We start from the raw sequence: 24,032 nt of genomic DNA on the forward strand, positions 1-24,032 counted from the left end.
CATTTTCTTCATCTAATCTGTCATTGATGGGCATTTAGTTTTATTCCATGCTTTTGCTATTGTGAATAGTGCTGCAATGAACATTCGCATGCATGTGTCTTTATGATAAAATGATTTATATTCATCTGGGTATATACCCAATAATGGGATTGCTGGATTGAATGGTAATTCTGCTTTTATCTCTTTGAGGAACTGTCATACCACAAAGGTTGAACTAATTTACACTCCCACCAACAGTGTATAAGTGTTCCTTTTCTCCTCAGCCTTGCGAGCATGTGTTATTTTTTGACTTTTTAATAATAACTATCCTGACTGGTGTGAGATGGTATCTCATTGTGGTTTTGATTTGCATTTATCTAATGATTAGTGATATTGAGGTTTTTTAAAAATATGCTTGTTGGCTGCATTGTGTATATTCTTTTGAGAAGTGTCTGTTCATGTCCTTGGCCCACTTTTTAGTGGGGTTGTTTTTCTCTTGTAAATTTGTTTAAGTTTCTTATAGATTCTAGCTATTAGACATTTGTCAGGTGCATAATTTGCAAATATTTTCCTCCATTCTGTAGGCTGCCTGTTTACTCTGTTGACAGTTCCTTTTGCTGTACAGAAGTTCTTAAGTTTAATTAGATCCTACTTGTCAATTTTTGCTTTTGTTGTGATTGCTTTTGGTGTCTTTGTGATGAAATCTTACCTGTTCCTATGTCCAGTATTGTATTGCCTACGTTGTCTTCCACGGTTTTTATAGGTTTGGGTCTTACATTTAAATCTTTCATCCATCTTGAGTTGATTTTTGTGTATGGTGTAAGGAAGAGGTCTAGCTTCAATCTTCTGTGGATAGCCACTTATCCCAACACCAAGTATTGAACAGGGAGTCTTTTCCAAGTAGCTGATTAAATTACATGACTTTGTTTAGGACTTCAATAAGGTAGCTAATTCTACCAAACATGCAACCTTCTGCAAAAAAGATTTACCTCAAAAGTAGGCTGGGAAACAGACCAAAATATCTTAAGGGAGGTGTGTTGTTCTTCTGACCCTTTCCCACCCATTTCTGTTCATTCCTTTGCCTTAGATGCTTTAAGCACAACTAGAGCATCATTGGTATAAACTAGGGCTGCAAAGACATTGTCAATATACTCATAACAAAAACACAAATTACCAGTACTTGAGAACATGCAGTATGATGAGCCAATAAGAACTCATTCACATTCTCATATTTGGTGACTATGAATTTAAGTGAGAAAAGAATGGAAATGGTAACACTCCATTTAAGGCAATGTCTGTCTTTTATGATCCCAGAGAGACATTAAAAATAGAAATATTTGGATTTCTGCCAATCAGTTCAATAAAGTGGATTGGCATCATATGAACCAAGTCAAGGGTTGATTGGCATTGGTGGTACTCACTTGGGCAATGCAGGTACAATACAATAAAAACTCAAGAAGACAGGCTATTACAAGTAAACTTCACTGACAGCACCTTAACAATGGGTATATAAGTCATTAGGAAGGTGGATCAGTAGGAAAGTCAAGCTCAATATAATTATTTTAAAATAATCATTCGGGGCTGACATAAATAGCCTCTGTGCTTTTCATGGTATAGTACATTCATTGTGCTCTACATGAAATAAGATCAGATGGTTATTGAAAACATGCGAATCTCTCACAATGTGGTTAGGGTAACATATGGTTTCAATAACCAAGTAGTATTTGTTTAACATACAGTGACTTTATTATTAAATGTGGTATGATTATTTAATATAAATGTCAAATATTGAAACCAGCCTGGCTAAAGATTAACAGCTAATATCTACTTAATGTTAAATACTCAACAAATGCTTTTTAATGTGAAGTCACAACTTAACTACTTCAGTACTGGAGCTTTTCTTCCAATTTACCTTATTATATTACAATCCCTATGTGTTTAAAACCTTAGAACCACAAATCCTTAGTATTACAATGTCCCTACTGAGCTCTCAATTTGGGCCATCTTCCTTGTCTATATACGAGAAAGAGGAGGAGGCCAAGAGGGGTAAGGCAACTTATTAGAGATTTTATTCACAATTTTCTACTTTCCAATTTGGCACTTTTTATGATACCATATTGCTTTTCTCATGGAAGGATTACATAAGGATCAGCGGCCCAACATGTCTGAACTAAATCTGTGTAAGAGGCAGACACTATATTTTATTCATGCATATCCCCAAGACCAATGCAGGGCCAGTACAGATAACCTTTCCCTTCTTTATCTATATTCTCCCCTTTTCCCCTGCCTGCCAATACTTCCTCATGGTGGATTCAGCAGCTCTTTGCCAACTCAATGCCCAGGATATGAATTCCATTCTGTGGCTTCAGTGCTAAAGAAGAAAATTCTTACTTTTGGCCCTCATGTTATCTGCAGAAAGAATGGAGCTTAACCCAACTGTCTTGCAGAAGAATGAAGGTAACTCTTGAAAAGTTAAAACGAGAATCAAAATCATGGCAGGAGGAGTCGGTTGTCAACTAATAGCAAGTCAAGATCAAGCAGGGAAGCTTTTTTGTGGCTAGGTGTGACTGATTTCTATGAATCAGGCCATTGGTGGAGGGGCCCACTAAAACTTTAAATGAACCAGTTATCTGAAGAATCTGGTAAGCATTCCATAAATATGAGTCTCCCCAACTTTCCTCTCTCACTCACAACCCTCTTTGCTAAATTGGCTGTAGGAATGAGGCTGGCTTAAGCATTTTTGGAGTGAGCAACCAGAATGGGGACATACCCATGATTCACCAAGTCATATGAAGAATATATAAAATAACTGGCTGATTTTTTTGCCTGGAGAAAATAATATATAACTGGTCGAGTATGCCTGTGCATATGTGTGTGTGTGTATATGTGTATATGCAGGGGGAGGAGGTGGAAAGGGGGTAAAAGAGCAGACAGGAAGTGGGGCTTGCTATGTTAAAACTTTCTCTGCATATTTTCTCCGCTATGTGGAAGTAGAAACAGGGTGTTTCTGTGTAGCTCCAAGTAGATGAACTAGTCCCAACAATAAGAAATACAGGGAAGCTGATTTCTACTGATATTCAGAAACATCTTTTCACCAACCAGAGTTGTCCAGTGGTAGAAGAACGGAACCAGCCAAAGTCATGAGCTCCTGGTCTTTGAGAATGTTTGAACAAAATGTGACTGAATGGCACAGGGAAGCCCTTCAGTGAAGTGAACTGTGATGTCTTTTCTGTTTAACTCAGCATTCTGCAGCACTGCTATAAAAGACAAATTCATTTTTCATGAACTAGCCTTTCATTGCCAATCCCTTAGATGTGATTTTCTTTGGGAAAGAGAGGTGAAGTCCAGAACTACATAAGAGAGACAGAAAAAAGAAAGAGAGGGAAATCCTGAGAGTGACTGGCCCAGAACAAGCGGGTGGAGTGTAGACCTTAGTTACTATAGTGGATGAACAAGTCACAGTTCTTATGTTGGTATGAGAGAACAAAGAAGAGCTAGGACAAAGTGCATTCAATCAGGGCATCAAATGAATTGAAGGTAGGAATGGTAGTTGAGGCATGCTTGCACCTTTGAGATCTTATTAAATTTGAACACAACTGTAACTGTGCACAGCTCTTGCCCTGATCTGTGGGCACTGGCTCGTTCCTCATGCTTCTCTCTGCTTCATGCATGAGCATCTTTGTATGCACCATTTCAGGCATGAAGATTAGACTCTTCTCTTGTTAGATACCAACGATATACCTTATGTAACCTTTCATGAGATTAATAACTTCACTAAAGATTTCAATTCTCTGGGCATATTAGAATAGACCTCTCACCAATGGCAGGCAGCAAACAGGAGCCAGATAATAAGAGCCTCGTATCTATAGTGTTTGGTGACTCGAGACTCATCTCTCGAATTTTCTCTGCAGCCCTACAATAACTGTCAGAAGTTCTGGGTGGGTGACGATTGAGTGTCTCAGTCTACCCTATCTCTAAGAACACTGACACCTAATTTCACTATGAGGACAAGATTGAAATTTTGAGTATATAAAGAACTAAAGTCTGTATGGCCAAAGTTATGTATCATATTGCAATGAAAAGTTGAGGAAATTAGAAATATTAATAAAAATAACATTTTTTTCTTACTGTGTATTTATTATGTTGTAGGGAGTGTTCCCTGTGTTTACATGCATAAGTCTGGCTCCAAAGCCAAGCACCTAACATCTACATGACCCATGGAACATGAAGAACAGGTTCAAGCACTTGACAGGTTGACTTATAAAATGAGGGTCAGGCTTGATCTGATCCCTGGTGATCTTTTCTGGAAACATCTTGTGAGCTTCAGGTAAACAACTGTTGCCACTCTATGACGAGCTTTCTAACAGAGCAGCATAAAGATGGAGTCAATGACTGAAGGTCAGAATGAGGTCTCCATCTCAGTACTAGGAGTGTTGGGAAGAGAAATGATTACTTTGTCAAAACAGCCCACACTTCTACACTATTGGCAATGATCCAAAGACTACCATGGGAATCATGGAATTTTAACTTATTCCAGAAAATTTAGGAGATGTTTCTTAGAAGACTGTCAGAAAATAAATTATAGATTGGAGACTTTTAATACAACTCCTCTCCTCCATATTTGTGGTTATATATGCCATCGAATTTAGTCAGAGGATCCTTACCTTCTTTTACCAGTTGCAACCTATGTGGTAACTGCGAAAGACCTTGGTTCAGATGCAAAACCTCAGACTGACAAGTCACACTGATGAGGACGTATGTTTCCTCTATATTGGTTGTCAATGTAATTTTATTTCTAATATGCTATGATAGCAGGAGGCAGCTAAATAAAAACCAGACCTGCTGCCTCCTCATCAAGGAAGCATCTCATGCTGAGAGTGAAGGCCCCTTTATGGCTGCCACCTTTAATTTATATACATCTTCTCCTGGGCTTAGGGCTCAAGATCAAATCTCTAAATGTGATAAAATGGAGCAGAATTCTTCTGACTACTGGTATCTAACTATCGCATGTCAAGCAGTGATTCCAAGCTCAAGGCATTCTGTGTCTATTGTCCCCATGTTCCTCACCACCATCCCCAAGCATAGGGAAGAGTTACTCAATACCTCCTCTTCCTTCAGCACTTAAGGCACATCATTTCTTATCCTCATATCACAAAAGAAAAAAACAATGCTCTTCCCACCAAGACTATCTTACAGTGGATTATTTAAATAGCCATGCCCTAATCTCTTTTCACTTTGTATAAGCTGCCTGCTCTGATTTCTAAGACCATAAGCTCTTGAGATGGAACTGAACTTGATTACTACTTTTTAAGGGTTAAATTCACATACAATTTTCTTGAAGGAATAACTTCAATTACAGACTACACACACTCAACACCCCATGCCAAATCCAAACCAAAGATCCAGAATGCGATACTGTCCACCAGGCTCGACTAGCCCACTTCACATGCCCACATATGCTATCAATTAAAGAAATGGTACCATGATAAAAGTGTCTTGGTACAGGGTTTTTCTACTCCTGTCATGAGGCTCCACTATTTTGGTCAGTTTTGAGTCATACGAGTTTTAGTGCCTTGGAAAACTGTTTTGTATAAAGAAACCAAGAATAGAATTCTGAGGTTGATACAAAAATTAATATTTCAGAAACAGTTGAAGAAATTGGCAATTAATTTTTTGGAGACAAGATTTTGATGAAGTCAGGACAACTATAGCTAAAAAGTTATTTGCTATGACTCTGGAGAGCATGACTAAATCAATGGATAGAAGTTCCAGGTGAATTGAAGATGAATTTTGGCTTGATATGAATACTTAAAAACAACATTGTAACAATTAGAGATGTTCAAAAATGCAATAAGCTGCCTAAGAGAATAAAGCATTCCATGTTCCTATAGGCACAGTTTTCAAGCAGAGAAAGGGTAGTTACATGCTGAGTATTCTGAAGATGAAATGTACATATCAGATAATAATTTGACTAGGTACTCAAGAGGGCTCCATCTATCCTATGCTTCTATGATTCTATGTCTGAAGAATTTCACAAGAACATTTACTGTTACAGTCCAAACAGGCTATGAAGACAGAACACCTGGTAACTGACAATGTTAGAACTGAAAATGAGGAAAAGAATAGAGGAATTCACAGCTGCCTTCTGTAATTTAAATCAGACAGTCTTCTGTGGAGGCCCTACAACTTCCAAATCTTAGTCAATCAATCCATTTAGATGTACTGAGTGCCCACTGTATGAGCCCTTTCTCACACTGCTATAAAGATATCCAAGACTGGGTCAATTAATTATAAACAAAAGAGGTTTGAATGACTCACAGTTCCACATGGCTGGGGAGGCCTCAGGAAACTTACAATCACAGACGAAGGTGTAGGGAGAGCAAGGCATATCTTACAAGGTGCCAGGAGAGAGAGAGCACATGAGGGGGGAACTGCCAAACACTTTTTAAACCATTGTATCTCAGGAGAATTCCTTCACTATCATAAGAACAGCATGGGGGAAACTGCCTCTTTGATCCAATGACCTTGCGCCAGGTCCCTCCCTTGACACCTAGGGATTACAATTTGAGGTAAGATTTGGGTGGGGACACAGAGCCAAACTATTACACATTATGTGCCAAGTACTATGTTACTTGTGGAATATAATACATAGTGAGGAGTGTGACTACAGTCCTCCAGTCCTTATTCTCAAAAAGTTTAAAAATTAGTAGTTAGGAAAATATGTAGGTGTTAAACACACATGAAATATGCACAAATAGCAATCTAATTTATTTAGGAGTTATATGGCTTGACTGTGTCCCTACCCAAATCTCATCTTGAATTGTTATCAGAATTATGGTCCTCATATATTGGGGAAGGGACCTGGTGGGAGGTGACTGGATCATGAGGGCAGTTTCCCCCATACAGTTTTTGTGATAGTGAGTTCTCATGAGATTTGATGGTTTTATAAGTGGCAGTTTCTCCTCTCTGTCCTGCTGCCTAGTGAAGAAGGAGCCTGCTTCCCCTTCACATTCTGCCATGATTGTAAGCTTCCTGGGGCCTCCCAAACCATGTGGAACTGAATCAATTAAAGCTCTTTCCTTCATAAATTACCCAGTCTCAGAGAAGTTCTTTATGGCAGTGTGAAAGTGGACTAACAAAAAAGTTAAGGAATATTTCTTTGAGGAAATGATATTCCAGCTGAAACTAATAATTAGTAGTTCCACAGGCAGAGTCTAAAGGTAGGCTATTCCAGGTAGCAGGAACAATATATCTGAAGGTCCTGAATCAAAAATAGCTTAGATGTTTGAGAAACAGACAGCAAGTCCCTATGGCTAGTGCACTGAAAGAAAGTGTTCGAATAGTAGGAAGTTGAAGAAATGTGTGAGAATCAGATTATGCAGGTCATGTAGGCCATGTTAAGCATTTTAAATTTCTATTCTAAATACAATGGCAAGCCATTGAAGGGTTTTACTCAAATGCATCACAGTTCAATATATATTTTTTAAGAATCTCTCTGATGATTGAATGGAGAAATTATTGGATACAGGGCAAACAGATACAAGGTGTCCAGTTAGACGGTTATTGCAGAAATCTATGTGAGACATAATGATGGCTTGGACTGAGATAGTGGCAGTGAAAATGGCAGATTCAAAATCTATTTCAGAACAGCAATGATATGATCTACTAATGGCTTGTGTGAGGGATCAAAATGATGACTCCTGGGCTTCTTCATGAGCAACTGGGTCAATAAAGGCAGCACTTATTGAAATGTTTAAGAACATCAAGTGATCTCTTTGGGGAAGAATAAGAGCTATGTTTTAGATGTATCTGTTTTAGGATATGTGAATGGGGATGGCGAGGAGGTCAGAATACAAAGGAAAAGCAAAAGGATATATTCAGGCATCATCAACATGGAGAAGTTATTTAAAGCCACAATGGTAGACAAAGTCACATAGGAAGAGCATGTAGGGGGATTGAGCCGCAGGCCACCTTGACATTTAGAGAACAGAGGTAAACGAGACAGAGAAGAAGCCTGAGAAGGAAGAGTCAGAGGGAAAGGAAGAAAGCCAGGATTTGGCATCTTAGAAGCCAGTGGGTAGGATGGCTTTAAAAGGATCAAGAAGTTCCTGTTTATGTTTAGGCACCTCATGTCACCTGTTCCAAAATTGAAGATGATGAAGATTTTGTGACACGAAGGTTTTTTTCCACCAAGATGGCATATTGCAGGCTTTCAGCATGCCTCAGTCACTTGGAAATAGCAAGATCGTACAAAAAGATAAACTTTGTGAGCTTTAATTCCAGAAGGAAAATGGGAGTCCACCGGAATTAGGAAGGACATCTCAGGTCCTGGAGAGGAGAAAGCCAGCAAACAGTCCACATGGCAGTATCAGCAGATAAGAGTGAAGCCCCAGTACACAAGAGAAGCAGAGAGCCTCCCTCTGTTAGTCCTCTTTCCACTGTGAGTCTGAGCAATTCAGGTCTATCTTTCCAGTGTTTCTACCAAGCCCTGCAGCCAACTTGTGAGAGGCTTAAAACTCTGTGAGGGAAAGCCACCAGGAAAAGCTGCTGACACTTTTCCAGACCCAAGATTCAAAGCAGGATGCCATTTTTAATACAGGTGCATACAAAGTCAGCCATTTCTTGATGTCCTGGCAGCCTGGCTGTGCAAACATTTTAATTTCAGGCCAGAAATTGAAGCACCTGCTCTGGAGCAGGATATGGGGCATCCACAGTCAGAACTGTGGAAAATGCCTCAGCAGTAGGCCCTGGAATTGTGCTATCCCCCATTCCAAGCCTGGGGTGGGAGGAGAGCTGCTACAGCTTCAGTTTCTCCTGGGTGGCAAAATTTGCAGCCAACGCCAGCTTGGCAACCAGGAACTGATATGCATGTGCCATTGCTGAGTTACGTGCCCTACTTTCCTGAGATTGTGGTGCAGTGGGTCCTCTCTGCTCCAGCCCCAGAGAGAAAACCTGGTATTCAGAGTACCTACTTGCCTGGACCAGCAGCCTGAGCTGCCCCACCCTCCCTGGACATAGATTGTGGTATAGTCTGATTATTTCTGCTCCACACCTAGCAGATCTGCAGGCATTCAGAATATTCATGCACCTGCTTCAACAGCCCGAGTCACCACACCCTTTAAGGACATAGACTGTGGTACAACAAGGCTATCTCTGCTCCATGACCAAGCAGATCTCCAGACATTTGGAGCACCCATTCTCCTAGTTCAACAGACTGAACTGGTCCGCCCTTCCTCAACATAGATCATGGTGAAGTGGGGCTCTCTCTGCTTCACATGCAAGCAGAAATGCAGGTATTTGGAGCACCCATTTGCCTGGTTCAGCACCCTGAGCCACCCAAACCTTCCTGGGCATAGATTGTAGTATGGGGGGCAGGGAGCCTCTCTAACACATGTCTAGGTAAGTCTCCAGGCATTCAGAGCACCTGCTTATATAGTCTAACTACCTCAATAGTCCTACCTCTCCTGTGCAGAGACCTTGGTGTGGTGAGTCTCTCTTTACTGCATGCCCAGGCAGATTTCCTGGCAGACATTCAGAGTGCCAGCTTGCCTGGATCAGTGGTCTGAGTCACCACACCCCTCCTGTACAGGTATCCTGGTGCAGAAGAGCCCTCTCTGCCTCCCACCCAGGCAGATCTTCAGGCATTCAGAGGAACTGTTCACTTGGTTTAACAGTCTAAGTTACCCTACCTGTCCTGTGAGGAGATCCTGGTGCAGAGGGTGGGGCTCTTCACTCCATGCTGAGGCAGATGTCCTGTCACTTGGATCAACTGCTTCCCTTGTTCAGCAGTCTGAGTCACCCTACTCTTCCTGTGCAGAGAATCTGGTGTGGGGGTAACCTTGCTGCTTCATGCTCAGGCAGATCTCCAGGTAAATGGAGCACCCACTATCCTTGTGCCTGCCTTTGAGGGATCTGTAGGCAGTCCTGCCTGGTCTGGTTCCATCTTTAGTGGGCCATGCACTCTGGGGGCTAAACAGAGAGCTCAGATGACTGTGTATTCCATGAATTGGCCCATTGCCTGAGGCAACAGAGAACTTCTGCCAATAAGAAAGGATCAAGTATATACCCAACCACACTGGCTGCAGCCAGCTTTTACTAATAAATGTCATCTATGGGCTTGTGGGTCAAACTGCACCACCCAATATAAAACCTGCTGAATAAAGTGCATAGGGCTTTGGAAGCAGACCCAAAAAACCTATCCAGCATTCTCTATAATCCTACTCCAAAGGAAGAGGTGAAAAGAGAAACAGAAAATAATATTATATGGAAAGAAAAAAAAGGAAAAATACCCACTCGCATGAAAATAAATACAAAAATTAAAAATGCCAGTGTCACCAGATGAAAAGAAGCCAGTACAAGAATTCTGGCACCATGAGAAATCTGAATGTAGTGACATGACCAAATAATTGCACTAGCTCCCCTGCAATGGTCCCTAATCAAAGTGAAAACGCAGAAATGACAGAATAAGAATTCAAACCATGGATTAGTAGGAATCTAAACAAGATCCAAGACAAGGTTGAGAATAAATACAAGGAATCTTTAAAGCAGTCTAAGAAATGAAAGAAGAGATAAACATCTTAAAAAGAAATCGATTAGACTGTCTGGAACTGAAGAACTCACTTAAGGAATTTCAAAATACAATTGAAAGTGTTTGTTAATAGACTGGACCAAAAGAAAGAATTTCAGAATTTGATGACTGGTCTTTTGAACTAAACCAGTCAGACAAAAATAAAGAAAAAAGAATTTTAAAAAATGATCAAATCTTTGAGAAATACAGGATTATGTAAAGTGACAAAACCTATGAATTACTGGCGCTCTCAAGAGAGAAGCAGAAAAAAGTAAACAACCAACCTTGAAAATATATTTCAGGGAATAGTTCAAAAAAAAATTCCCTCATCTTTCTAGAGAGGTAGACATTCAGATAAAAAAAAACAGAGAATACTTATAAGATACTATATAAAATGAACATCACCAAGGTATATAGTCACCAGATTGTCCAAGGTCAAAACTAAAGATAAAAATCTTAAAGGCTGCAAGAGAAAATGGGCAGATCATACAAAAAGGGAATGCCATCAGGCTAACAGCAACCTTCTCAGCAGAAAGCTTATAATCCAGGAAAGATATGGGGCCTATTTTTAGCACTCCTAAAGAAAAGAAATTCCAGCAAAGATGTCCGTATATCTCCAAACCAAGCTTCATAAGTGAAGGAGAAATAAAATCTTTTCCAGACAAGCAAGCACTAAAGGAATTTGTTACTGTTAGATCAGTCTTACAAGACATCCTTAAGGGAGTTCCAACCATGGAAGCAAAAGAACAATACATCTACCTCAAAAACACATGCAAGCACATAGCCCACAGACCCTATAAAGCAACTGCACAATAGAAACCACAAAGTAACCAGCTAACAACCTCAGGATGGTGCAAAACATCACATATCAATATTAAAACTGAATGTAAATGGTGTAAATATTCCACTTGAAAGGCATAAAGTGACAAGTTAGATAAAGAAAGAAAATGTATCCATCCACTGTCTTCAAGAGACCCATCTCACAACTTATCTCACATGCAACAACACTTATGGGATTAAAATAAAGGGTTGGAGAAAGATCTACTAAACAAATGGAAAAGATGAGAGCAGAGGATCACTATTCTCAGATAAAAGAGACTTGGAAACAACAGTAGAAAGAAAAAAGGATAAAGAAGGACATTACATAGTGATAAAGGGTTCAATTCAACAAGAAGATATAACTATTTAAAATATATATGTACCCAACACTGGAGCACTGAGATTCATAAAACAAGCACTTCTATATCTACAAAAAGACTTAAATAGTCACACAATAATAGTGGGGAATTTCAGCACCCCACTGACAGCATCAAGGCAGAAAACTAACAAAGGAATTCTGCACTTAAATTTGACACCTGATCTATTAAGCCTAATAGACATCTACAGAATGCTCCACCTATCAACTACAGAATATACATTCTTCTCATCTGCACACAGAATATACTCCAAGATTGACCACATGCTCAGCCATAAAGAAAGTCTCAATTAATTCAAAAAAACTGAAATCATACCAACCATACTCTTGAACCACAGTGGAATAAAAATAGAAATCAATACCAAAAAGATCTCTCGAACCCACACAATTACATGGAAATTAAACAACTTGCTCCTGAATGACTTTGGGGTAAACAATGAAATCAAGGCAGAAATTTCAAAAAATATTTGAATAAATGAAAAGAGAGACATAACATATCAAAATCTATGGGATGCAGCAAAGGCAGTGTTAAGGGAAAAGTTTATAGTATAAAATGCCTACTTCAAAAAATTAGATCTCAAAATTAATGACAACACCACAATAAGACGAACTAGACAAACAAGAACAAACTAAACCCAAAGCTAGCAGAATAAAAGAAATAACTAAAATTGAGCAGAACTGAATGAAATTGAGACCCAAAAAAAAAAAAATCCTTCAAAAGTCAATGAATCCAGGAGCTGGTTTTTTGAAAAGATAAAAATGATCAACAGACTGCTAGCTAGATCAACAAAAAAAAAAGAGAGAAGATCCAAATAAGTACAATCAGAAATGACAGGTTGACAGTACATCTGATCCTACAGAAATACAAAGGATCCTCAGAGACTATTTTGAACACCTCTGAGCACACAAACTAGAAACTATAGAGGAAATGAATAAATTCATGGAAACAATCTCCCAAGATTGAATCAGGAAGAAGTTGAAACACTGAACAGGCCAATATCAAATTCCAAAATTAAATCAGTAATAAAAAGCCTACCAACCATAAAAGGGCCAGACCAGATGAATTCACAGTCAAATTCTACCAGACGTACAAAGACAAGCTGGTACAGATACAGCTGAAAGGATTCAAAAAAATTCAGGAGGAGAGGTTTTTCCAGGACTCATTTTATGAAGTCAACATCACCCTCATAATAAAACCTGGCAAAGACAGAACAAAAAAAGAAAACTACAGACCAATATCCAAGATTAACATACACACAGAAATCTAGAAGAAAATACTAGTAAACTGAATCTAACAGCACATCAAAAAGTTAATTCACCATTATATCAGGTGGGCTTTATTCCTGGGATACAAGTTTGGTTCAACATACACAAATCAATAATTTTGATTAACCACATAAATAGAATTAAGAACTAAATAATAATCACAATACATGTAGAAAATCTTTTAATAAAATTCAACATCCCTTCTTGTTACAACCCTCAAGAATCTAGGTATTGAAGAAACATACCTCAAAATAATAAGAGTCACCTATGTCAAATAGTCAACAGCATACTGCACAGGCAAAAGCTAGAATCATTCCCCATGAGAAGTGGAATAAGACAAGGATGCCCACTCTTACCACTCCTATTCAGCATAGTACTTGAAAGTCCTAGCCTAACCAGAGCGATCAGGCAAGAAAAAGAAATAAAAGACATCCAGATAGGAAAAGGAGAAATCTAACTATCTCTCTTCATGGAAAATGTTATTCTATAACTAGAAAACTCTAAAGATTCTGCCAAAAGGGCTCTCAGAACTGATGAATTGACTTCAGTAAAGTTTCAGGATACAAAACCAATATACAATACAAAAATCAGTAACATTTCTATACACCAATAACCTTCAAGTTGAGAGCCAAATTAAGAAAGCAATTTCACTTATAATAGCAACAACAACAAAATACCTAGGAATATATTTTATCATGGAGACGAAAGATGTCTACAAGGAGAACTATAAAACACTACTAAAAGAAGTAACAGATGACACAAACGGGAAAACATTTTATACTCATGGACTGGAAGAATCAATATAGTTAAAGTGGCCATACTGCCTGAAGCAGTCTACAGATCCAAAGCTATTCCTATCAAACTACCAATGTCATTTTTCACAGAATTGGAAAAAAACTATTTCAAAATTCATACAGAACAAAAAAAAAAAAGAGCCCAAATAGTCAAAGCAACCCTAAGGGAATACATTACCCAATCAATCTTAAGCAATACTATAGGGCTAGAGTACCCAAAACAGTATGGTACTGATACAAAAATGACACATAAACCATTGAAACAGAATAGAGAACCCAGAAATAAATCCCCACACCTATAGCCATCTAAGCTTTGACAAGATTGACAAAAATAAGCAATGGGGAAAGGACTCTCTATTCAATAAATGGTACTGAGACAGCTGGATAGCCATGTGCAGAAGGATGAAACTCAATCCCTCCCTTTCATCATACACAAAAATTAAGACAAGATGGATTAAATGTTTAAATATAAGACATCAAACTAGAAGAAAACCTAGGAAACACCATTCTGGAAATTGGCCTTGGAAAAGAATTTATGGCTAAGTCTACAAATGCAATTGCAACAAAAACAAAAATTGGCAAATGAGACCTAATTAAAGAGATCCTGCATAGCAAAATAAACTATTTGCAGAGTAAACAGACAACCTGTGGAATGTGAGAAAGTATTTACAAACTATGCATCTGACAAAGGTCTAATATCCAGAATCTGTAAGGAACTTAAACAAATTTACAGAAGAAAAACAACCCCATTAAAAAGTGGGCAAAGAATATGAACGGAAACTTCTCAAAAGAAGACATACAAGCTGCCAACAAACATGTGAAAAAAATGTTCCACATCACTAATCTTAGAGCAATGCAAATCAAACCACAATGAGATGCTATCTCACACCAGTCACAATAGCTATTATTAAAAAGTCAAAAAACAACAGATATTGGTGATGCTGTGGAGAAAGGGAACACTGTTGGTGGGAATCTAAAAATTAGTTCAGTCACTGTGGAAAGCAGTTTGGAGATTTCTAAAAGAACATAGAAATGTCATTCAACCTAGCAATCTCATTACTGGATATACACACACACACACAAACACACGCACACACAAAACACACACACAGATTGCTCTACCAATAAGATACATGCACTTGCATGTTTATCACAGCACTATTTAGTGTAGCAAAGACATAGAATTAGCCCAGGTGCCCATCAGTGATAGACTGGATAAAGAAAATGAAGGATATACACCCTACAGAATACTATGCATATGCAGCCATAAAAACATAATGAAATCATATCCTTTGCAGCAACATGGATATAGCTGGACCCATTATCCTAAGCAAATTAACACAGGAACAGAAAACCAATTACCCCATGTACTCACTTATAAGTGGGAGCTAAACACTGGGTACTCATGAACAGAAAGATGGCAACAACAGACACTGGGGACTACTAGAGGTAGAAGTGGGAGGGCAAAGGTTGAAAAACTGTTGGGTGCTATGTTTCACACTGTGCTCATTTGCACTCCAAACCTTAGCACCTTGCACTATACCCAGGTAAGAAACCTGCACATGTACCCCCTGAATCTAAAATAAAATTGGAAAAAGCAGGAACTACAAAAAAAAAGATTATTGGTGGTATGGTAAGTGTAGAAGCCAGACTGGGTTGGAATAAATGAGGGTGAATAATTTTACTTCAGTATCTCAACTTGTCTCATGCCTCTATGCTTATCTTAGCTGATATTCCTAGCTACAGAGCCTAAAGCAAAAATTCATGTGCTGTCCCGTTATTAGGGAGTGTGGGGGAAATGGGGAGTGTGGGGGAAATGGAGAGTGTAGCACAGAGGAAAGAGGAGCAACCATGAAGATGTGCTTATGCAAGCTGACCACTGCTTGTTAACCAGCATCATTGACAGCTTGAATTAAACAACTCTGGCAGAGAGACTTTCTAAGAATAGTCTGCCCAGGAGGCAGAAGAGAGAAAAGTCTATTCCATCTTCAAAGGACCTAGTCTGCTTCAAAGACACTGGGCACTTTCAGGGAGCATCTCTAGGTTCTGCAGGAAACAGCCAAGGAAGCTAAAGCCCAGAAGAGCAGCTTGGTCAGCCTACAGTAGCAGTGTCTGTCTACCAGCCTGCCTCACACATGGGGCATCTTGACATTTAGTAGGGTAAGGGTGGCAGTGACAACCTGACTCTACACTCATTGAAATAGCACAGAGCCAGGCAGTTGTGCAGATGGAGCCATGGAGGCAGGGAGCACATGCACTGTGTCCAGTACAGCATTCTGCTCTGGACCCATGCTTCTACCATGGATGTGGTATTAGATCTACTTTTCTTTCTGTGTGCTTCAGCCATGGACATTCATGGTAGAGGAATTATTCTCTTTGCTACAACAGAGATGCCCAGATATGCCCCATGAGAGGGGGCAATGGGTCATCCATATCCATCATGCTGCCACTAATGAGGAAAGAATCTCCTTCTCAGGAATAATTCTCATGCTTCCAGACCCCAGAAAAGGCAAAGACTTCATCCTCTCACTCCCATTTCAGAAATCATGCTTTCTGACATACTGTTTGAAGAGGTACTTTATGAGATGTATAAACAATTTTATTCCAAGGCTGGTAAAGTTTGCAGAGAAATTGTATTCTAGTTGGGGCTCATTTTAAGAGATGTGTACCTGGAGCTTAGTTTCATTTTACATACACATCATCCTGACTTCATCCTACTTACTACAATCTCAGTTTATCAACTTCATAAGAAACAGTTTACCATGGAGGAAAGCAAACTTAAGAGTTTCAGGACCTGGGGGAATTCTAGGCCTACGTCTTACTCGCTCTGTGTTTCTGGTGAAATTTCTTATACTCTCAGGCCCATTCTCCATCTGCCTCTAACACTTTTACAGCTCCACATAAGTTCTGTGTGAAATTTACATGTATATTATTATTATTAGGGCCTCCCAAAGTATGTGAGCTGGGACAGTAGCATGTGTGAATATATAATTGGAAAGATAAATGGTGGCTACATAGACAGTCTGATTACAATTTGCCTATTACAGGAAAGCCCTCCAAGATTAGAAAGATATGCTTATGGCTTTAAACAGACCGCTACTCGGTAAGCCACCAAACAGTATCAAGTGTTGTACAGCATATTACTTGATCCTGGTCCCATCCAATGGACAAAGAAACTCAGATGTTGGAGGAAGAAATTATTTAGAAAAGAAAGAACTGGGATTGTTACATAAAGACATAGAGGCAGCTATGAAGTATGGGGGCCATTCTGTTGAGGAAATTTCCATGGAGTTATACTCAGAAAGTCTTTCTTTTTACTCATACTTTATTCTATTAACAAGTGTTTCTAAAGTACACTTTGTATGTCTAGCACTGTTAGCTAGTGTGTAGGATACGGAGAGAATAAAAGATGTGATCCTTTTCCCCCAAGCTGATGAAATCTGGCTAATGTTTTAAGATACTACACCTGTAACAATAAAGAAAGAAAACAGCATATAATAAAGAACACGTGGCAAATAAAATGAAAGGCAATAAGAAACATATTTAATATAAAACAGTGTCTTCTTAATGAGCAGTGAAGAAAAAGATAACAGTAATAGTAGGTAATGTTTACTGAGCAATTACTATGTAACAGGATCTATTTTAAGCCCTTACATGTACTAAATCATTAAATTCTCATAATAATTACAAGATGAAAAAATGAGGCACAGGGAGGTGAAGTAATTTGACCAATGTCATACAGCTATTGAGACAGGAACAAAAATAATGAAGTCTAAAAAAGAGATCCATGTGGGCAGTCAAGAAACTTGAGATTTACTGGAGATGGTACGTGAGATGTACCTGATGTTCGGTTTCATTGTATAGTCACATCATCTAGAATTACCAGAGTGTAAGTTACTACAGGTCATTTAGTATTCCTAGGATAAGGCATCTGCTAGTCAGTGAATGGTTACTTGTCAAAAGGAAATGAACTGAATCAAAAGAGCTGGGGAGAGGTAGGAAGAGAAGCATTGAGGTCATCACAGAAAGTGGAATGGCAGAAGCAGAAATGGAAATAAGCATGACTCTGCCTTCATCCCCAGGACAAGCCCTAGATTACACCCAAGAAGTCCAGGGGGCACAATTTAGCTTTGTGATATTACCTGGGAAACGGCAGAGCTGGAGCATGGACCAGGGCTCCACCATTCCCATAACTAAGACAGTAGCATGCTCACGTTTCATGTAGACACTAAACAACAGATGTCCTCTGACTTGGTGACTCATCTTTGCTCTGCAAATACATATGCTACTGTAATGGCTAAAAAATTACTTTGGACTCGCAGTTCAAATGGCTAAGTAATGTGGCCTCGAGTTTTTCCCAGGAACTCTTGCCATGTTTAAACAACCCCAAGAATGACTGGGTAACACCCTGAGAATTGGCACTCAGTGGTACACAAACAGCTTGGCGATCCTGAACGCTTCTGTCTGACTGCTTTTCCAAATTCAGTGTCTCCAAATCCAACCACGAAACGGCTGAGAAAAATGCCTCCATCCATCTTTTCCAGGGCATTCACCTCTTCCACTTCCTCACATGACCCTTTCCTACTTCAGCTGCTTTAGTTGGCCTGTTTTTCCTTCCTCACCCTCCCACTCACTTCACAGAGCCGGTTTTAGTTTCTATCTGGTGAACACCCCAGTGAAAGAAAGCTAACATTTTTTTTTTTCAGTCAGGAGAGTGAAGAGTGGAACTAGCCATCAGGACAAACTTATTTCCTTTAGTTAATGTTCATCTGCTATTTTAACATCTTAGATCATATGGCTGAGGCAGCCAAAGCCCGCACGGCAATGGGCCATACTGATACAATTAGCCTATGTGCCCTTCCGTTCCTGGAAGTGCTTTTCCTTGATTATCCTTGAATATCAACAGTTCTTAATTTCCAAAGACAGGACATATAACCTAACTCCCAAATCCCACGGAGAGAAGAAAACCTGCCCCCACGCACTCCCATGTTCCCAGCAATAATCCCGTAGACTCTACGTCTTTACAGTTTTACACTGAACTTTTCCACCAATTATACACTTGGCTGGAGCCAACATTTGTTCCTTCCGTATCATGTTTTTAGTAATTAGAAAGTAATTCTCTGAAGCAGAGAAAGCTTCTGGCTTGCCAAGAACAAGCTCTGTTGAGGGCTTCTGAGTGCTGCAAATGGCTTTGTTGTAGACTCCGTGACAAAAATCACTTCGCTGACTACACAGTCAATTTATTCTCTCAATAGGGGCCTTCATTTGCCTAGCATTCTCCTAAAAGAATTTCTCTTTGAAAACTGGAATTTTTCTTACAGTTCATACCCAGATCCAGGTTAGCTAGAGATAATAAAGGTCTTTATTACCACTTTTAAATATCAAATGTTGAAATCAATGAAGTGGAATGAGCTCATTATTGCTCACCAGATGGTATGAGTGGTCACGAAAGATAATCAAACATTCTTTAGTCTGATAAACAGTGGCTTTCCCAGCCCCCAAAATAGTCTTTTCTCCATTCTAGATATTAGGGTGAGCATATGATTATTGTCAGTGTACACAGGTAACCAGTGCTGGATTCACATGGAACTATGAAATCAGCAAAGCTGACCTTCAGTGTGTCTCCCATTCTACATGTGTTTTCCAGCTTGATAGTTTCCCCTCAGCTTTCATTTTGAGATGCCTTTATCCTAAGCTTCTTTATAAAATACAAGATAGTGTTGGGGACTGACACATTATTAATGTTCAGAGGAAAGTTGTTTTGGCCTGATGGGATTTTCTAACCTGTATACATGAAATTCTAGGCACCAGCCATCAGGGGGAGCAGTTGTGGTTTTGTGTGGTGGGCCTTCCTGGTCTTTTGCGGAACCAGAATTCAATCTTACAATTTCCTACAAGTGCATGACCTACTTTACCAAAACGTGGAGATGGCTCCCTCATTACCTGAAGAAGAAGAAGGATGCAACTACTGTTCTTTAATGCTAATATGGAGCATCACATTGTCATCTGTAGTTAGGAATGACTTTCCCTGATAATAATGTCTGTTAGGTTCTGGCAACATTTTTTCAGACCTGTAAGTCTTAGGTAACAGTCACTGGATAATATTCATAGTTCTTTCTGGCCATGAATAAGGGGTGAAGGTTAAATTTTATTTATTTATTTGTTTATTTATTTATTTTTGAGACAGAGTCTCACTCTGTCACCCAGGCTGGGGTGCAGTGGCTCGATCTCGGCTCACTGCAACCTCTGCCTCTGGGACTCAAGTGATTCTCCTGCCTCGGCCTCCTGAGTAGCTAGGATTACAGGTGTCCACCACCACACCCAGCTAATTTTTTTGTACTTTTAATAGAGACAGGGTTTCACTGTGTTGACCAGGCTGGTCTCGAACTCCTGACCTTAGGTGATACACCTGCTTTGGCCTCCCAGAGTGCTGGGATTACAGGCATGAGCCACTGTGCCCAGCCCAGGTGAAGGTTAAATTATTCCAAAAATGAGTGTGGGTAATATTTAAGAAATTCTGATTTTATGACTTATATTGCATTGAAATATAATACTTTAATCATATATTTATATAATTTTTAATTAAAAGAAGCTCAAAATATATTGCCGATGTTATTAAGGCAAGTAATATAGCATCATAGTAGCTAGGATTTATTGTTTCCTATTTGCCTTGAGCTTCAAGCAACTCGACATGTATTAACACATTTAATCCACACGGAAATCCTAATAAATAGATATTATTCTTTACAATTAACAAATGAAGGAACTGAAGTACAGAGATATTAAGCAATTTGCCCAAAATCACAGGCAAGTTTGAACCCATTAGTCTGCCTCCAGAGCTTCGGTCTTAGGAGCATCAAAGGTAACATTACTTATGCTTAAAAGGATAAAATGAGGAATTTATTGAAACATGTGAGTGGTCAAGTCGGGATGGAAAACTGCTTCTGTTGTTGTTCTTTTTTTATTCCCAAGGAAGAACAAGTTTTACTGCCTATCCCACTCAAATCTAGCCAAAGATTTCTCTGTAATAGAATGACAGGATAACTTTCCAAAATGTGCCAAGAAGGCAGATAGATAGCAGTGATGTAAACTCACTTCTCAAAGCAGGCAAGGAAGTTGCAAAGGGATTAATCCTGATGAGCAACATCAAGGGAGTACACTACCAGATATAGCCTAAGCCATAAAACTCAAGTTTCTTCTCTTTCTGGAATTCTGCTCCATCCCCTTTCAGCCTATGAACCCCAAACTGGAAAGCTGCTTGACTCCTCATATTTCGTTCCTGACATAGCAATCCAACCTTGCTTATTCTTCATTTACTCTACACTACCCCATCCATCCTCAACAGACATTAATATCAGACCTTGGTTTTTAATTCCCCTCCCTTTCACTTAGTGCTTTAGGGAAAACATTCTTGACACTGGACCAAGCCTCACTATTATTAACTCAGACCTGAGACACTTCTGGTATGTAACATTATTTAACAGATTTCAAATACACAAAATCGGAGTTTCTTAAACCTCTAATGCATCAGGATCATAAAGATCTTTAAAAATATGTAAAGAAAACATGACCTTCAAACAGACATATATTTCAAAAATAAGAAACAAAAAGCATTAAATAAGAATGCACATTTTATGACAATTTTTTGAACTTACACATGTAATTCTGTGAACTTTGTGGTGTGTTATACTTTAAAAAACAAGCTTACCGTTCCTGGGGCTTTTCTCCAAGCCTCATGAATCAGCCATTCCTGCATTAGTGCCCAGGAAATTTTATTGTTAAATTGTCCCTAGTCATTCAGATAAGCAATTAGTTTAGGGAACTACCAAAACTCCTAGGAGAGCAAATAGTATATTAAGAATTCCAAGGCCAGGAGGATAAGGTTTATTTCACTCCTACAAAGTCAGGTGCCACTGCCTGGGTGAGCAGAGAACATAAATAAATGTAAAAACACAAAAATTAGCCAGACATGGTGGTGCACACCTGTAGTCTCAACCACTCAGGAGGCTGAGGCAGGAGAATTGCTTGAGACCAGGAGGCAGAGGTTGCTGAGATCACCATTGGACTAAAATAGGGGCCTATTTCAGTCCAATGACAGTCACCTTTCTTCTTTCAACTGCAGCCCTTCACTGTACAGACAACAGCAAAAAAGCAGAATGTCACCATTTGAGAGGGCTTTTACCCCCATTCTTTTTCTGATGAGTCACTCACTCATTAAATACAGTAGGTAACCTTTGTGTGCTGAATCCCAGCCTCTGAAATCAGGCAGCAGGCCAACTCACTACAGTGAAAAACAAGCTTTCCCTTCCTCCTTCTGTGGTGGCAATAACTCAGTTGTGGGCTCCAGGAAGTCCTTCCTTGCCAAGTGAGTAAGTTATAGGGTCCCTGGTAAAGAGAAGTTGCTTGTTTGGGTAGAATTAGATGGATGTAAATTTTGAAAAGGCCAAACAAATGGGTGATGCTGCGTTGTTTAGCATTTGTACTGAGTTATCCTCACAAAGAGCTACGCAAAGGCTTAAAACAAAATCAAACAGTCTCAATTCTTCTAGGCTGGGAGAAAAGACATGGACATTAGGACACTGATCTTTAAGATGCTACCTTCTTCAGGAAAGTGGCAAAATGACCCCAAGATGTCTGTGTACTAGCTTAATGTGTATTGAACTTAATGTGCACTAAACTAAATACTTGAAATTCTGTCCATTTATCCTTTTACCCATTTCAAAAACTGCACTGCCCCCAGTCTTTCCACCTAACGAGTGGCTCCATAATTCACCATGATAATTAGGTGGAAAACCTCAGAGTCATCCTTGCCTCGTCCCTTTTCTCATACTCACTATTCAATCCATGATTATAATCCTTTACCTGGTGTGGTTGATGCTGTTCTGACTACCCCAATATCTCCCGTTAGAACTAAAGTACACATTCCACATGACTTTAGCAGATGTACTGACCAGAGGACATCAGCCATTCTGTCACTGTCCACCCTAGAGCTGGTACAACAGGTGTATTAGCAGAACAGCCATGGTCACAAGAGTGGAATCTATGCTTGGGCCCATCCGTCTGAGATTTCACCTACCTAAGCTGATTCAGTTATTACTGCCACTAAGATGTTTTTTGTTTGTTTGTTTGATTGGTTGGTTGGTGGTTGGCTGGTTTTTTGCCCAAGCTGGAGTGCAGTGGCATGATCTCGGCAACCTCTGCCTCCTGGTCTCAAGCAATTCCCCGCCTCAGCCTCCTGACTGGCTGAGACTACAGGTGGGCACCACCACGTCTGGCTAATTTTTGTATTTTTAGTAGATACGGGATTTCGCCATGTTGGCGAGGCTGGTCTCGGACTCCTGAGTCTCTAAGTTTTTAATATTCCAGCCATAAAGACCAAACCTGTGTCCCTAATTTGGTAGCATCCCTAAGTGAGACAAATCACCCACATGCTTGTAAAGTAACTACACTGGATCACTTTCATCCTGGAAGAGGTTTGCTTCTCTTGATTGGACTTAACTCATATTCCAGCTAATAGCTTTGCCTTTCCTGTCTGCAGGGCCTCAGCCAGCACTGTTACTCAAAGTCTTAGAGAGAGTATGATCCCTTAACATGAGAGCCAACATAATACACTATCACATTGCAAAATTCACTTTACAGCATCAGAGGTTCAGAGTGACCACTGGATCCATGGGAGCTATCACATGCCACAGTATCCAGAGTCTTCTGGCCTGGCAGTGCCATGGAGTGTTCTTGTGAAGGTCCAACTCTGGTGTCAGCTTGCAGATAAAGTATGTACCTTAAATCAATGGCCATTACATGATATTGTATTTTCAAAAACGAGAAATACATGGATATGGGAACTGCATAGTAGAATTAAGAGTAGCTCTGCTTCCTTCACTCCGAGTGACCTATTTGGGGAATCTGCGCTTCCCATCACCGCCACTCTGGGTTTTGTGGGTCTGTGTTTCCCAGAGAAGGAACATTTCCACCAAGGAACATATGAGTTGTATTAAACCTTATAGTACAACTACCACCGAGTCACATTAATTTCTTGGCCAAAAGACCAGCAGACCAGGAAGGGAATCACTGCCACAGAAGTAAATGAGCCTGTTTGTTAGGAGATAGGGCTGCTCTATCATGGTGAAGTCAGGGAAGAACACATTTGGTACCCAGTGATCCACAGGGAATCTCTTGGTTCTCCTCTGAGCCATTCGACAGTACATGGGCAAGCAGAAGGGCTCAGACCCCT

This window comes from Cebus imitator, unplaced genomic scaffold, assembly GCF_001604975.1.
Source record: "Cebus imitator isolate Cc_AM_T3 unplaced genomic scaffold, Cebus_imitator-1.0 Scaffold70, whole genome shotgun sequence".
NCBI lineage: Eukaryota > Metazoa > Chordata > Mammalia > Primates > Cebidae > Cebus > Cebus imitator.